General features: G+C 43.9%; 1 protein-coding gene and 1 pseudogene across 1 annotated transcript in view; one reads left to right on the top strand and one right to left on the bottom strand.

Moving 5' to 3' along the window:
* LOC135523921 (cadherin-related family member 1-like) overlaps positions 1-16,347 on the top strand; it is a 223,499-nt gene that overhangs the window by 30,659 nt on the left and 176,493 nt on the right. The gene's annotated exons all lie outside the window — the stretch shown is intronic.
* On the bottom strand, positions 8,336-14,931 carry LOC135524854 (C-reactive protein-like; annotated as a pseudogene).

Genomic DNA, 16,347 nt, shown 5'->3' on the forward strand with positions numbered 1-16,347 from the left:
TTATTATTGTTATTCCTTAGTATTTTTATCCTTCTATGTTTGTTGTGTACCAAATATTTTTTTTTCCTGTGAAGTACATTGTGTTGCATTCCATGTCTGCAATGTGCTGTATAAATAAAGCTTGATTTGATTCATAAAGAGACACATATTGTTGGGATTACATTCTAATGAATCTGTAACAAACGGTTATAATAATTTGTTAAAATTGTGTGATGAAAATAAATAATCTGATAATACGTGGTTATTACTGTATTGGATTAAACACCAGACACCCTCTTAACTTTCCAATGCACATTTCCATGTCTCTCACTCACAGTAAATCAAATCAAATTTTATATGTCGCATACACAGATTAGCATAATAAAGCAGGTGCAGCAAAATGCTTGTGTTTTTAGCTCCAGCAGTGCAGGCAATGTCTTACAGTAAAATACTAATACACAAATAATGGTGTTCGGATGGTGTTCCCACCGGTAGATATGGAGCAGGTGAGCATCTGGTGAGTCTCCTGTTTTTGTTTTTTTCTGTCTGGGTTTAGTATTTGAGTGAAATTTTTGATGTTTTTATTTTATTCTTTCATGGGGTCTAATTTTACTTTTGTTAGTTTAAATGTAAGGGTTAAGGGACTTTGTTAAGAGGAGGGCGTTATTTGGAGGGTGTGGGGTTTGATTTTTGTTTTTTACAGGAGGTTCACCTGAGGGATGGAGGGGATGTTAGTAGGTTTAAGAGGGAGTGGGACAAGGGGGAGTCGGTTTGGGGTATTGGGGGGGTGCACTCATCGGGGGTAGGGATTTTGTGCGGGCACAGGGAGGTAAAAGTGGAGGGTTCTTTTGTGGTGATGCAGGGGAGGGTTATGGGGGTGGATGTCACGATAAGGGATTGTGAATTTAGATTAGTGGCGGTGTATGGGCCACAGGTGGCGGCAGACAGGAGGGAGATGGTGGACTGTGGCGCCCCTGCGCGTCACAAATAGGAAATTAGTGATGGGGGGGATTTTAATATAGATTTAGGAGTAGGGGGGATAGCAGTGCAGGCGATATCACCGGGCTAATGGCTTGCCATGGTCTGGTTGTTGGTGGCCTGCACACTACTCCGAAAATGGCCGGTCCTACATGGCGCAACTTCAGGGGGGTTGCGCGGAGGCTCGACTATATTTTTGTATCCAGGTCTTTGGTAAGTTGTCGGGGCGGCTGTTGCCTGTTTTCTTTTCAGATCACGACGGGGTGCTCCTGCAGGTGGGGTCGCCAGTCTGCCTCTTCGGTAGGGGGTACTGGAAGTTAGATCATGATGTGCTGGAGCAGCAGGCTTTCGTTGACGCTTTTTTTTTGTTTCTTTTGGAGGTTTGAAGGCCTCCGGTCCATGTGCGAGGGGGTGTTAGAGTGGTGGGAATTGGTTAAGGTGAGGATTAGGGCTTTTATAATAGGGTATTGCAAGAGGAAAAAAAGGGAGAAAAGGAGGGAGGAGGATCGTATCCAAAGGTTAATCGAACTCGAGTACGAGGCAGGCAACCTCGGCAGGTCGTTTGACTGGGAAAGATCCGCAACCCTAAAGGGAGCTGCAGGAGCGGAAGGCTCGAGCTTTCCTGGAGCGTGCGCATAGTGGCTTTCTAGAACACAATGAGACTTGTTCTTCATGCTGTACATGGAGCCTCTGGGGGCTGCCATTAGGGCAGACACAGGGTTGGAAGGCTTGTTGATCCCTGGAAGTGGTGGGCTGCGTGTTAAGATGACACAGTACGCCGACGACACTTCCTTGCTGCTGTGCAAGGACTCGTGCCGGACAAGGTCCCTTGCCATCATTGGGGATTTCACCCGAGCGTCGGGAGCGGTTCTGAACCATGCAAAGTCTTCCGTTAAGTTTTTCGGAAGATGGCGCACTAGGACTGATGTGCCCGGGGGGGTTATCTCTCTGTGAGGGGCCCCTGAGGATTCTCGGGGTCCATTTTGAGGTATCGCAGTGGTACGGAGAAAGCTAGTGATGTGGAGGGCTAGGTCTTTGTCTTTTATGGGCAAGGTCCTGGTCCTAAAGGTGGATGTGTTGCCGTCTCTTTTGTATTTGGCATACATCTACCCATTGCCGGCTTGTCTGAGGAGGCCTCTAGTGAGGCTTGTGTTTCAGTTCATGTGGGGTGGCAGGTACGAGTGGGTCGCCAGGGCACGCATGCTCTGTCCCATCGGGGAGGGAGGTCGGGGGGTAACACATCTCCTCCTCAAGCTGGACGCAATTTTTGTTTCTTTCTTGTTAATGGAACTTGCTCATCCAGTGATACACCCATCCGGTTACCTCTTGCGGGTGTTCTTCTCGTATCAGGAGAGAAGCGTAATGGTGTGGTCTAACACGGGTCCTCGGGCGGAACAGCTGCCGTGGCACTTTGGCCATGTGGCCAAGTGGCGCACCCCGAGGTTCAAGTTGCCCGAATAGGTTTAGATCACAGGCACCTGTACGAGGAGGTCACACAGGCAGGGAGTCCGGCGCCTGTAGTGGGCATCTCGGCAGTGGTCTGGGAGGGAGTGCAGGCGCGGGGCCTGGACAACAGGCTCAAGGACCTGAATTGGTTGAGCCTCCACAAGTGCTTGCCGGTTGTGTACTGGCATAGTTTGGCGCAATCCCCCACATGTCCTAGATTGTGCGCCATGCCTTTTGGGACTGTGCCTTTGCCGGAGTAGTATGGGCTAGGGCACGGGTGTTGTTAGGTTTGGTAAGAGGGGATTTTGTATTGACGTGGGCCAGGTTAGAGAGAGGTGTAGGGAGAGCGAGAGGGACATATAGAGATAGGTTTCTGCTCTGGCTTCTGCTCTCTTTAAACGGGGGCTGTGGGAGCCAGGCAGAACATGGTTAAGACAGGGAGAGATTGGGGGTTGGAAGGGATAGTGAGGAGGGTGGAAGGAGACTTGAGGGGGAGGATGAAGAGGGAGGAGAGGAAGTGGGGGCAGCATGCTGCCCGGGAGAGGTGGAAGGGGGTTAGGGCTGGGTTTCATTTGGATTTGTAAGGGGATAGATTAGGGACGGGAGATAGGGAAAGGTAGTTTGTAGAATGACGGGGAGGGAAGATGCTCCCCTGAGGTTTTGTTTGGGGTTTTTATTTACTTAAATTAAAATACCATTATTGGAGTATGAATTAAAATTATCAGTTGAAAAGAATGAATGGTATTGAACGTAATAAATTATTTTTTCAAAAATATATATATATTTAGCTTCACGTTCGTTGTTTGTTTAAGTGTTTCTTCGTCTTCATTAAAATAAGATGTATTCATCTCACGGTGCGCCTTGGTCTCATCCATTCAACGAACGTGACAGAATGACCCACCAAACAAGGACCAAGCAGCGTGAGTAAGATGAACAGCGATTAATGGGGAAATGGACCTGGGAGGAAATACTGGATGGAGCAGGACCCTGGACACAGCCGGGGGAGTATCACCGTCCAAAGGAAGAGTTAGAGGCAGCAAAAGCTGAGCGGCGATACTACGAGGAGAAGTACCGAGGGGAAAGGACTCTGCAATGGAAGCAGGTGGAGAAAGCACAGGAGGAACGGCAACGTTAGGGGGTACACGGCTAGCACGGAAGCCCGAGAGGCAGGCCCAAGTTTTTTGGGGGAGGAGGCACACGAGGAGATTGGCTGAGTCAGGCCAGAGACCTAAGCCAACTCCTCGTGCTTACCGTGGGGAGCGTGTAACTGGTCAAGCACCATGTTATGCAGAGATGCGCACGGTGTCTCCAGAATGAGCATCCAGCCCTCCCCACACTCGCCCTGAAGTGCGTCCAGTGCGTATCCAGGGTCCAGTTCTCTCTATTCCTGCCCCCCGCACTCGCCATGAGGTGCATGTCCCCACACCACGTACCAGGCCTACAGTGCGCCTAGCCAGTCCAGAGCGTCCAGGGACAGTACACAGTCCAGAGCGTCCTGTGACAGTACCCAGTCCAGAGCGTCCGGCAACAGTACCCAGTCCAGAGTGTCCGGCGACAGTCTACAGACCGGGACGACCTACGACGGGTCGCAGTCCGGAACTGCCTACGACGGGTAACAGTCCGGAACCTACCACGAACGGTCACAGTCCGGAAACTACCACGACGGGTCACACTACGGAACCTACCACGACGGGTCACAGTCCGGAACCTACCAGGACGGATCACCTTCCGGATCCGCCAGAGTCTCCCTCCAGTCCGGATCTGCCAGAATCTCCCTCCAATCCAGAGGCGCCACTCACTCCAGACTCAACCATCAGTCCAGTAGCGTCCTCTAGTCTGTGGTCAGCGGTGAGGGTTCCCGCTCCAGAGACATTAAGTAAGTGTGAAGTGGAGCGGGGTCCACATCCCGAGCCAGAACCGCCATCTCGGATTTATGATTTATGCCCTCCCATGAAGGTTTAGGTGTGGCCGGGAGTCCGCATCTTTGGGGGCGGGGGGGGGGGTAATGTCACGCCCTGACCTTAGTATTCTTTGTTTTCTTTATTATTTTGGTTAGGTCAGGGTGTGACATGGGTGATGTATGTGTTTTTGTCTGTCTAGGGGTTTTGTATGTTTATGGGGGTGTATACTATCTAGGTGTTTATGTATATCTATGGTTGCCTAGATTGGTTCTCAATTAGAGACAGCTGTTTATCGTCTCTGATTGGGAACCATATTTAGGCAGCCATCCTCTTTGGGTATTTCGTGGGTTATTGTCTATGGTTAGTTGCCTGTGTCAGCACTACATTTAGCGTCACGTTCGTTTTGTAGTTTGTTTAAGTGTTTCTTTGTCTTCATTAAAATAAGATGTATTCATCTCATGCTGCGCCTTGGTCTCATCCATTCAACGAAAGTGACAAGATCAAATAACATGTCAGCTAAATAATGTTGTAGGAATGCTAATCTTATCTGTTTCTAACTATACTGAACAAAAATATAACGCATGTTTATGTTCTATATGCACAACAATCGTATTTCTCTCAGATTTTGTGCAAACATTAGTTTACATCCCTGTTAGTGAGCATTTCTCATTGCCAAGATAATTCATCCACCTGACAGTTGTGGCATATCATGAAGCTGATTAAACAGCATGATCAATATACAGGTGCACCTTGTGCTGGGGACCACAGGCCCCTCGCAGATTGTCACACAACACAATGCCACAGATGCCTTAAGTTTTGAGGGAGCGTGCAATTGGCATGCTGACTGCAGGAATGTCCACCAGAGATTTTGCCAGAGAATTGAATGTTCATTTCTCTACCATAAAGTATTTTTAGAGAATTTGGCAGTACGGCCAACCAGCCTCACAACCATGGACCACGTGTAACCACGCCATCCCAGGACCTACACACCCAGCTTCTTTACATGCAGGATCGTCTGACACCAGCCACCCGGTAAGCTGATGAAATTGTGGATTTGCACAACCAAAGAATTTCTAAACAAACTGTCAGAAACCGTCTCAGGGAAGCTCATCTGCATGCTCATCGTCCTCACCAGTGTCTTGACCTGACTTTAGTTTGGCGAAACCGACCTCAGTGGGCGAAAGCTCACCTTCGATGGCCACTGGCATGCTGGAGAAGTGTGTCCTTCACGGATGAATCCCGGTTTCAACTCTACCAGGCAGATGGCAGACTGTGTGTATGGCGTTGTGTGGATGAGCAGTTTGCTGATGTCAACGTTGTGAACAGAGGGCCCCGTGGTGGAGGTGGGGTTACAGTATGGGCAGGCATAAGCTAAGGACAACGAACACGATTGCATTTTAACAATGGCAATTTGAATGCACAGAGATACCGTGATGAGAACGTGAGGCCCATTGCCATTCATGTTTCAGCATGATAGTGCAAGGCCCCATGTCGAAAGGAACTATACACAATTCCTGGAAGCTGAACATTTCACACTTCGTCCATGGCCTGCATACTCACCAGACCCATTGAGCATGTTTGTGATGTTCCGAATCAACGTGTTCGACAGCGTATTCCAGTTCTCGCCAATATCCACAACTTTGCATATCCATTGAAGAGAAGTGAAAATACATTCCACAGGCCTCAATCAACAGCCTGATCAACTCTATGCGAATGAGATGTGTCACACTGCATGAGGCAAATGGTGGTCACCAGATACTGACTGGTTTTCTGATCCACAGCCCTACCTATTTTTTAAGGTATCTGTGACCAACAGATACATATCTGTATTCCCAGTCATGTGAAATCCATAGATTAGGGCTAAATGAATTCATTTCAATTGACTGATTTCCTCATATGAACGAACTGTAAGTCAGTAAAATATTTGAAATTGTTCATGTTGTGTTTATATTTTTGTTCCATGTACATAAAGAATTTCAGAATAATAAACATTATGTTAACATTATTGAAGTGACCAGGGTTCAATGACTCTATATATATGGGGCAGCAGTCTGGAAGACGCAGGGTAGAGTACCTGTTGGTAGTCGTCTATTGACTTTGTAAGGTGCAGGGCAGAGTACCGGGCTGAGGCCGTCTTGTGATGAATGTTCAACACACTGAAGCCTAGAGATAGAAGCCGTTTTCAGTCTCTCCTTCCCAGCTTTAATGCACCTCTAGTGTTCCCTTGTTAGATGGTAGCAGGGTGAATAAGCCAGTAACCATCCAATGCATGTAAAATATATTAAAATTAGGTATTCATACTTTTTTATATTACTCCAATATTGTGAACTGTATATCATGTTATACAGTATGTCTTGTTAGGATTAAACAGTAGTTGTTTTATGAAGACAATAGCAGGCTGAACATCCACATTTTAACAGATGAACATTTCTCTTTAAAAAATTATCCATCTGTTTATTGCTCACATGCCAGAGCTCACATGGATAGCTCGTAGCACTGTCTTGCTTATGCAAATATGTTTTGCCTGGAAATCTATTTGGAGTTGCTCGAAGGAATCCAGAACGGGCCTCCTTCTGTCTCCCCCACCGGCTCTGTGGGCCTCCATTGCGCCGTCTATTTCCTCTCGTGTGGAAGAGATTTCACCAGCTCACACACGCAGGGACGGGCAGCGAGCCGCACGCACCACACTGCGCCGCCTCAGACGGCCCCACTATGGGCGATTATGCAGATCTCACATGCCGCCGCTGCTGGCTCTGCGAGCATGACAAGGCGGCCCACAACTGTTTGCTCAGTTGTATAATACAAGCTATGGACCCTATTCAGAGGACAGAGAGTAAATCATTATATGCCTACGTTTTCACTAGAGTTGGCCATTAAAAGGTGAAAAAGGCTCTACAAGCAATGTTTAGGGGTTGTAGATTAACCTAACTTTTAGGTAAAACGTTAAATGTATTGTTGTTGCTTAGAAAATGAGGGGGGGTCAAAACATATGTGACACATTTTTAACATCAATTTGTTCAGTATTTGTTCATTATTTTTCCATTTGTTTTATTATATTGTACATAATCTTATAAAATAATGTTTGAAACAAATATGATGATGGTTGATTGTGTATAAAGGATTTTAATTTGCATTTTGGGCACTAAAATATATTCTTATTATTGAATAGGTGAAAAACAGTGCCTAGATATCAAACAAAAAAACTAAAGGTTGACATTTAACATGCCATAAACCTTTAGTTCAGTCCAAAGTAGGCTAATGAAATTTAATTATTTGTTCAGAAATACTCAGAAAATATTCTTAATCACTAATCTCTACTCCAATATGGGATGTATTTATATTTAATTCATAGTGCATCTGATCTAAAAAATATCAAATAAAATACCTTACTTAAAAGGTAACCTTCCATAAGTCAAAGTAAAGACAATATGGTGATATGGGGGGTATGAGTAGGGGGTGTAGTGTTATGGGGGTCGGTGTGTGTGTGTGTGTGTGTGTGTGTGTGTGTGTGTGTGTGTGTGTGTGTGTGTGTGTGTGTGTGTGTGTGTGTGTGTGTGTGTGTGTGTGTGTGTGTGTGTGTGTGTGTGTGCGTGCGTGCGTGCGTGCGTGCGTGCGTGCGTGCGTGCGTGCGTGCGTGTGTGTGTGTGGAACCAGAGGGCTGAGGAGCCTGCCTGGGCAGATGGTCCACAAAGGTGTTACCACACAGTGAGTGGGCAGTGCGATTGATGCATTGCAGCATTCAAGAAGGTGGAACATTTGGCTGCTGACCCGCAGTCAGAACTCATTTGCCTTCCCTCCCAACTCATTTAGCTGCTGCTGCAGGAGATTGGGTCCGAATAAGCACACACACACACACACACATTCGGAACGCTGCACTTTCCCACCCTCTGGGGAGCCTATGCTGTGTGTTCACTGAAATCTTCTTCCTCTCTAAGGAGGTGGAGGGGAGGAGGTAGAACATGTTCATAGTGAACAACAAGCATACTACTACAGTACATGGTGGCTACTAAGTCTGCACAGGGACATTATTATTACTATACCTTTATTTCAACAAGGAACACAGACTGAGACCAAGGTCTCTTTTACAGCTGGGCCCTGCGTATAAATGTTTACACATACAGTTTAGGTACAATGATTAAAAAACTAAACTAAACTAAACAAGACAAACAAAACCGTCACAGATAACACAAAAAATACAGCAACAGATTACATTTACACATAGGTTATTCCAGGACTATACCCTTATTGTCACAGTGAACAAAAGTCTATACTGTTTCTGTGGTGTTGTTCCTTTTAGAGGTAGAACATCATTCACAACATATAGGCAAATAAAAATGTACACAACATATAGTCTAATAAACATGTACAAAGGCAATTTCATTTTAGATCAACAATTTAAAAGATTACAAGTTAAAACAATGGAATAAAATATAACAACAATATGTAATATTGTGAAGGTCTCACCAGCATTATAGGTAGGCTATAATACAAATAGGATGCTCAAAGAGTTAAACCACCTATTTTCTCTTAAATAACACATACTTTAGTTATGCACATGCCAGGATTTAATTTCAGACCCAAAAGCATTCTTACATCAGTGTAAACATAGACAATTTATGAGAGAGTGTGCTAACCAAAGGCAACATTATGGCAATGGTTTGTCTCAAAGCACAGTTAAATTATTAAGTATAAAAATAATTAATCATTAGTGGGATCAAAGGCAATTGAAATCTTAAGCATAAGAATGCCACACCATTCGTATGTTTGTGTGAGGGGACACACGCAAACAAACTCTAACACACACATTTTTTAGTTGTAATGTTTGAATAATTTTTGTTGTTGTATTGTTTGTAATATCATTGTATTATACATTTGTGTGACTGTCCTTGTATATCAGTGTATCAATGTTTTGTTACTTGTCATGTTGTGATTTTTGTGGACCCCAGGAAGAGTAGCTACTGCCTTTGCAAAAGGTAATGGGGATCCAAATAAACAAATTAAATAGTCTTATTCGTCGCTCACTGAATAAAAACTCTAGCATATACTGCCACCTTGTGGTTAAATTCGGTACATCAACAATACATTCCATTGAAATTAGTACTCATCAGCCACGTGAGAAATGTATAACAGGCCACATAAAAAATGTAATCATGCTGAGAGCAAAAAATGCATTAGCTCTGTAACTAAACACCAGCTTAATTTTAATACTGTACATAAATTGTACTGAATATTTGTGATAATTAGCAGGTTGCAAAAGGCGACTAATAAACTTCCACTGTGAAATAAGTGTCAACATTTTGGCATCTTGTTTCATAAATTAACATCTTGAATGCAATGCTTATAAAATATGGTTAATCTCACCATCCATGCAGCAGGTGAGTGGACATACTGTATCTACAGTATCCTATAAATAGTGGATGTCTAAAGAAGAATTGTGTTGAAAGAGGATAGTGCTATACATGGTGTTTACATGGTGCCTGTCTGGTGAAGGATCTGGTTTTGACCTGCATTAGACTATTTAATGATCACAAAATGCAAGTCATATTTTCCTATGAAACACTGATATTTTTTGTTTGAGCATATTTCATTGACTGCATAAATTGTGAACGTGACTAAACCTAGGACACCAAACTAAACAAAAAGGTCAGTAGCAGTCCAGCACAGACACACAAATGTATCACATCCGCATTTGTTTGTGATTCCACTCCGAGTCAATCATCATCCACCACAATCACATTCACGTTCAGCTGGTACTCAATGGTGGCCCGTCAAAGATGTTTCTCTTGGTGAGCTTATGTCCATAATGCAGGGCTTGGATTTGGCTCCTCGGTAAGACATAGTCCCACATGTTGAGGTCGGTCACCTCCCCCACAAAGCTCTGCAAAGCCTCCAGGTCTCCAAGGTGTTTGTCTGCTCTTGCCCCAAGAGTACGGTCCCCTTGGGCCGGATAGTGTGGCCCGGCTTGTACAGCTTGTAGGTGCTGCGACCGTCCACACAGAAGGCAGCCAGCCCAGTACGGGACTCCCAGGCGAGGCAGAGACTTGTTTTGAAGGTGGTGATGGGCGGCAGGTGGAAAAAAGCGCTATCGCTGCTCAGGTAGAAGGCGATGCGGCCATCTTTCTTGTGCCACACCTTGAGCTCGTCGTAGTCGGTGGTGCGGTAGGCAAACAGGATGATCTGCCGCTCGACTTCCAGCTTAGTGGCCACACGCAAGCACAAAGTGAACGTGCGCAGGCCCATTTCCTTCTGGGGGATGAGCACCATGAAGCTGAAGTCTGTCTCATACGGAAAGACCAGTACCTTCCTGCCCAGGTCAACTGTAAACAATACCACAAACAAAATCATCAACAATAACATCATCAACTTAGAGCAGTCACTGGTGAAAATGACAACAGTATTGTAGCAAATTAACTGACTGGAACTTGAACCTGGGTTCCTCTTCTGACTGTCAGTCCAACACCTTAACCATTAGGAGGTCCAGACCCCTTGACGGTCATTACGATGTACTACGGTCACAACAGTATAAAAACAGCTTTACATGAGCTCACTTGAGGAGGTATGCACACGTAATGCTTTGAAAGTATTATGATATGAGCTGTTGGATCTACTATTTTGGATTTTACCAAGAACAATTGTATGACATTATTTTCTGTATCTTCTATAAAATAGTTATGTGATACAAAGAAATAATCATAGCTAGTATAATCCAAAATTATTCCTTTATTTTCCATAGCCTACTAACCAAAACTTACCTGGCTAACGTGACACTGACGATACCCAGTAAGACTACGGCACTGGCAGCTATCTTTTCACTTGAGAATATCTACCACAGCAAACACATATCATAATAGCAAAAGATGCCACAAAGTAATTGTGAAAATAATAAATAGTAGTAAATACATCATATAGTATAAACGGCATATTCTATAACGAAATGCCTCAACACACACAAAATACTAACAGAATTGCTCTATGATGATTTAAGGCTGTATTTCCATTGAAAAGCCTTGTGATGCTAGCTCACTGTCACGCCTGTCTATTCTTAATGCCATGGGTCTGTACTCCTCTTCCCTCAAAGTACCAGATCATTACATCACTTCAATGTGTGATGACAATGGATCCAGTGTGTGTGAGGGTGGCTTGGGTTTGGGTGATACTGGTCTGTTTGTGTTGACTGACACACGCGTGCAGATGTGCACACACACACTTTGACCCCCATTCCGGGAACATCTGATTGTGGGTGAGTGTGCCTGTCAAGTAATGTAATGACTGTGTTTTGAGTTAGGATGGCCTCTACAGTTGAGCAACCTCATGGTATCTTGAGTATGTACATTTTGTATTGACCTTTACTGATTTCAGATTGACATGTTGATTCATCTACATACAACTTTATTGTCCATCGAAGCAGAACTCATTTTTTTGCAGTCTGCTTTTTAATTCCCAACCTGGGCAGGACACACACAAACTTCAGATGCTGGACGCAGGTCAAGCAGCACTCCTGGAGCAGTTTTCAAACCTTTCCTAATCTTGATAATTTTTTTGAATACTCACTTATGTCACCTGTGGAATGCTCAGTGCCACTCAAATAAATATATTTAATAGCACATGGTTACATCTTACACTGAGTGTACAAAACGTTAGGAACACCTGCTCTTTCCATGACATAGTCTGACCTGGTGAAAGCTACGATCCATTATTGGTGTCACTTGTTAAATCCACTTCAAATCAGTGTAGATGAAGGGGAGGAGACAGGTTAAAGAAAGATTTGTAAGCCTTGAGACAATTGAGACATGGATTATGTATGTGTGCCATTCAGAGGGCGAACAGGCAAGACAAAAGATTTAAGTGCCTTTGAACAGGTTATGGCAGGAGGTGCCAGGCAGGATGTGCCAGAGTGTGTCTGCAACACTGCTGGGTTTTTCACACTCAAGTTTCCCATGTGTATCAATAATGGTTCACCCTCATCATGAGTAAGGAACTATGAAAATAGTTCAAATAAACCATATTTAATCTATAAAAAACATTTGATGGAGAAAATAGATTTTGCAGTATGGTTGAGATGTGATGGAAGTAATTACAACTAAATAAATTAATAGGGACATCACAGAATGTAAAATTATTAAATTGAGATTATTTTTTAATGAAAAGCTAAAATGTCTTGAGTCAACAAGTATTCCACCACTTGTTATGGCAAGCCAAAATAAGTTCATGGGTACAAATTTGCTTAACAAGTCACATATGTTGCATTGACTCATTCTGTGTTCAATAATAGTGTAACATGTCATTATAACGTTTAACATTATTTTTGAATGACTTACTCATCCCTGTACCCCACACATACAATTATCTGTAAGGTCCCTCAGCTGAGCATTGAATTTCAAACACAGATTCAACCACAAAGAACATTTTCCAATGCCTCACAAAGAAGGGCCTCTTTTTGGTAGATGTGTAACGTAAAAATAAAAAGCATTCATTGAATATCCCTTTAAGCATGGTGAAGTTATTAAATACATTTTGAATGGTGTATCGATACACCCAGTCACTACAAAGATACAAGCATCTTTCCTAACTCAGTTGCCAGAGAGGAAGGAAACCCCTCAGGGATTTCACCATGAGGTGAAACTTTAAAACCCTTGCAGAGTTTAATGGCTGTGATAGGAAAAACATTTGGATGGATAAACATCATTGTGGTTATACAAACACTAACCTAATTGACAGAGTGAAAAGAAAGACACCTGTACAGAATAGAAATATTTCAAAACATGCATCCTGTTTGCAATAAGGCACTAAAGTAAAGCTAAAAAAAAAATGCTAAGAAATTAACTTAACAGTGCATCGGAAGGTTTTCAGACCCCTTGACCTTTTCCACTTTGTTACGTTACAGCCTTATTTTAAAATGAATTAATTAATCCCCCCCATGAATCTACACACAATACCCCATAATGACAAAGCCAAAATTTGTTTTTAAACATTTTTGTAAATGTATTAAAAATCTAAAACTGAAATATCACATTTACAAGTAAGTATTCAGACCCTTTATGCAGTACTTTGTTGAATCACCTTTGGCAGTGATTACAGCCTTGAGTCTTCATGGGTATGACGCTGCAAGCTTGGCTCACCTGTATTTGGGGAGTTTCTCCCATTCTTCTTTGCAGATCCTCTCAAGCTCTGTCAGGTTGGATGGGGAGCGTCACTGCTTAACCCTTTTCAGGTCTCTCCAGAGATGTTAGATCGGGTTCAAGTCCGGACTCTGTCTGGGCCACTCAAGGACATTGAGACTTGTCCCGAAGCCACTCCTGCGTTGTCTTGGCTGTGTGCTAAGGGTTGTTGTCCTGTTGGAAGGTGAACCTTCGGCCCAGTCTGAGGTCCTAAGCGCTCTGGAGCATGTTTTACATTCATCTTTCCCTTGATCCTGGCTACTCTTCCAGTCCATGCCGCTGAAAAACATCCCCACAGCATGATGCTTCACCATAGGGATGGTGCCAGGTTTACTCCAGATTTGACGCTGACATTCAGGCCAAGGAGTTCAATCTTTGTATCATCAGACCAGAGAATTTTGTTTCTCATGGTCTAAGAGTCCATTAGGTGCCTTTTGGCAAACTCCAAGCTGGTTGTCATATGCCTTTTACCGAGGAGTGGCTTCCGGCTGGCCACTACCATAAGGGCCTGATTGGTGGAGCGCTGCAGAGATGGTTGTCCTTCTGGAAGGTTCTCCCATCTCCACAGAGGAACGCTAGAGCTCTGTCAGAGTGACCATTGTGTTCTTGGTCACCTCCCTGACAAAGGCCCTTCTCCCCAAATTGCTCAGTTTGGCCGGGCAGCCAGCTCTAGGAAGAGTCTTGGTAGTTCCAAACTTCCTCCATTTAAGAATGATGGCGGCCACTGCGTTCTTGGGGACCTTCAATGCTGCAGATATTTTTTGGTACCCTTCCCCAGATCTGTGCCTCGACAGAATCCTGTCTCGGAGCTCTACAGACAATTCCATCTACCTCATGGCTTGGTGTTTCCTCTAACATGCACTGTCAACTGTGGGACCTTATATAGACAGGTGTGTGCTCCTGTACTCCCCGTTCACCCATGACTGCTTGTCCATGCACGCCTTCAACTCAATCATCAAGTTTTCAAACAAAACAACAGTAGTAGGCTTGATTACCATCAACGATGAGACAGTCTACATGGAGGAGGTGATGGCTCTGGGAGCGTGGTGCCGGGAAAATAATCTCTCACTCAACGTCAACAAAGGGATGATTGTGGACTTCAGGAAACAGCAGAGGGAGCACCCTACATCGATGGGACCGCAGTGGAGAAGGTGGAAAGCTTCAAGTTCCTCGGCGTACACATCACTGACAAACTGAAATGTTCCACCCACAAAGACAGTGTGGTGAAGAAGGAGCAACAGCGCCTCTTCAACTTCAGGAGGTTAAAGAAATTTGGCTGAACACCTAAAACCTTCACAAGCTTTTACAGATGCCCAATTGAGAGCATCCTGTCGGGCTGTATCACCGCCTGGTACGGCAACTGCACTGCCCACAACCGCAAAGCTCTCCAGAGGGTGGTGTGGTTTGCCCAATGCATTACCGGGGGCAAACTTCATGCCCTCCAGGACACCTACGCCACCCGATACCATAGGAGGGCCAAAAAGATCATCACTGACATCAACCACCCGAGCCACTGCCTGTTCACCCTGCTATCATCCAGAAGGCGAGGTCAGGTACATCAAAGCTCGGACCGAGAGTCTGAAAAACAGCTTCTATCTCAAGGCCATCAAACTGCTAAACAGACATCACTAGCACATCAGAGGCAGCTGCCTATAGACATAGATTAGGAATCACTGGCCACTTTTAGAAATGGATCACTAGCCACTTTAATAATGTTTCTGTATCTAGCATTACTGATCTCATTTGTATAAACTGCACTCCACACTATTCTACGGTATCTTAGTAACTTTAAATTGTGTTTACATATTGCATCTTCCATTTAATATGTATATACTGCATTGTATTCTATACTACACCACTAAATGTTAAACAGCGATCTCCAGCACATCAGATGCTGCTGCCTATAAACATAGATTAGGAATCACTGGCCACTTTAAGGAAATGAAACACTAGCCACTTTAATAACATCTTCAATGAAGTTGTAGAAACATCACAATGATGATCAATAGAAACAGGATGCACCTGACCTCGATTTTGAGTCTCATATCAAAGGGTCTGAATACTTATGTAAATAAGGTATTGTTTTTTTGTTCTTAACACATTTGCCAAAAAAAATGTAAAACTGTTTTTGCTTCGTCATTATGGGGTATTGATGAGGGGAACAAAATATTTGGTACTGGGGTTCCGATGGCCAACAGCCAATGAAATTGCAGGGCGCCAAATACAAATCAACAGAAATCTCATAAATCAAATTTCTCAAAAATACAAGTATTAGGCAGCATTTTAAAGATACAATTCTCGTTAATCCAAAAGCACGATCTGGTCCATTCGGGACGAAAAGTTCAAAAAGTTATATTACAGGTCGAAGAAACTTGCCTTTAGGATGTTTTTATCATAAAAGTTCAATAATGTTCCAACCGGAGAATTCCATTGTCTGTAGAAAAGCAATGGAACGAGAGCTACCTCTCAAGTGAAAGCGCATGACTGAGAACGAGGCTGGAGGCAGACCACTGACTTAAAGAGCTCTCATCCGGTCCCACATCACAGTAGAAGCCTGAAACAACATTCTAAAGATGTTTGCCTTAGGAACTACAAAATAACCCATATCCCACTGTGTGTTCGATAGGGGTGAGTTCAACAACTACAAACCTCAGATTTCCCACTTCCTGTTTGGATTTTCTCTCAGGTTTTTGCCTTCCATATGAGTTCTGTTACAGACATCATTCAAACAGTTTTAGAAACGTCAGAGTGTTTTCCATGCAGTATTAATTATAATATGCATATGCATATACTAGCATCTGGGACTGGGACTGAGTAGGAGGCAGTTCACTCTGGGCATGCTATTCATCCAAAAGTGAAAATGCTGCCCCCTATCCCAAACAAGT

Source organism: Oncorhynchus masou, chromosome 31 (genome assembly GCF_036934945.1).
Source record: "Oncorhynchus masou masou isolate Uvic2021 chromosome 31, UVic_Omas_1.1, whole genome shotgun sequence".
Classification (NCBI taxonomy): Eukaryota; Metazoa; Chordata; class Actinopteri; order Salmoniformes; family Salmonidae; genus Oncorhynchus; species Oncorhynchus masou.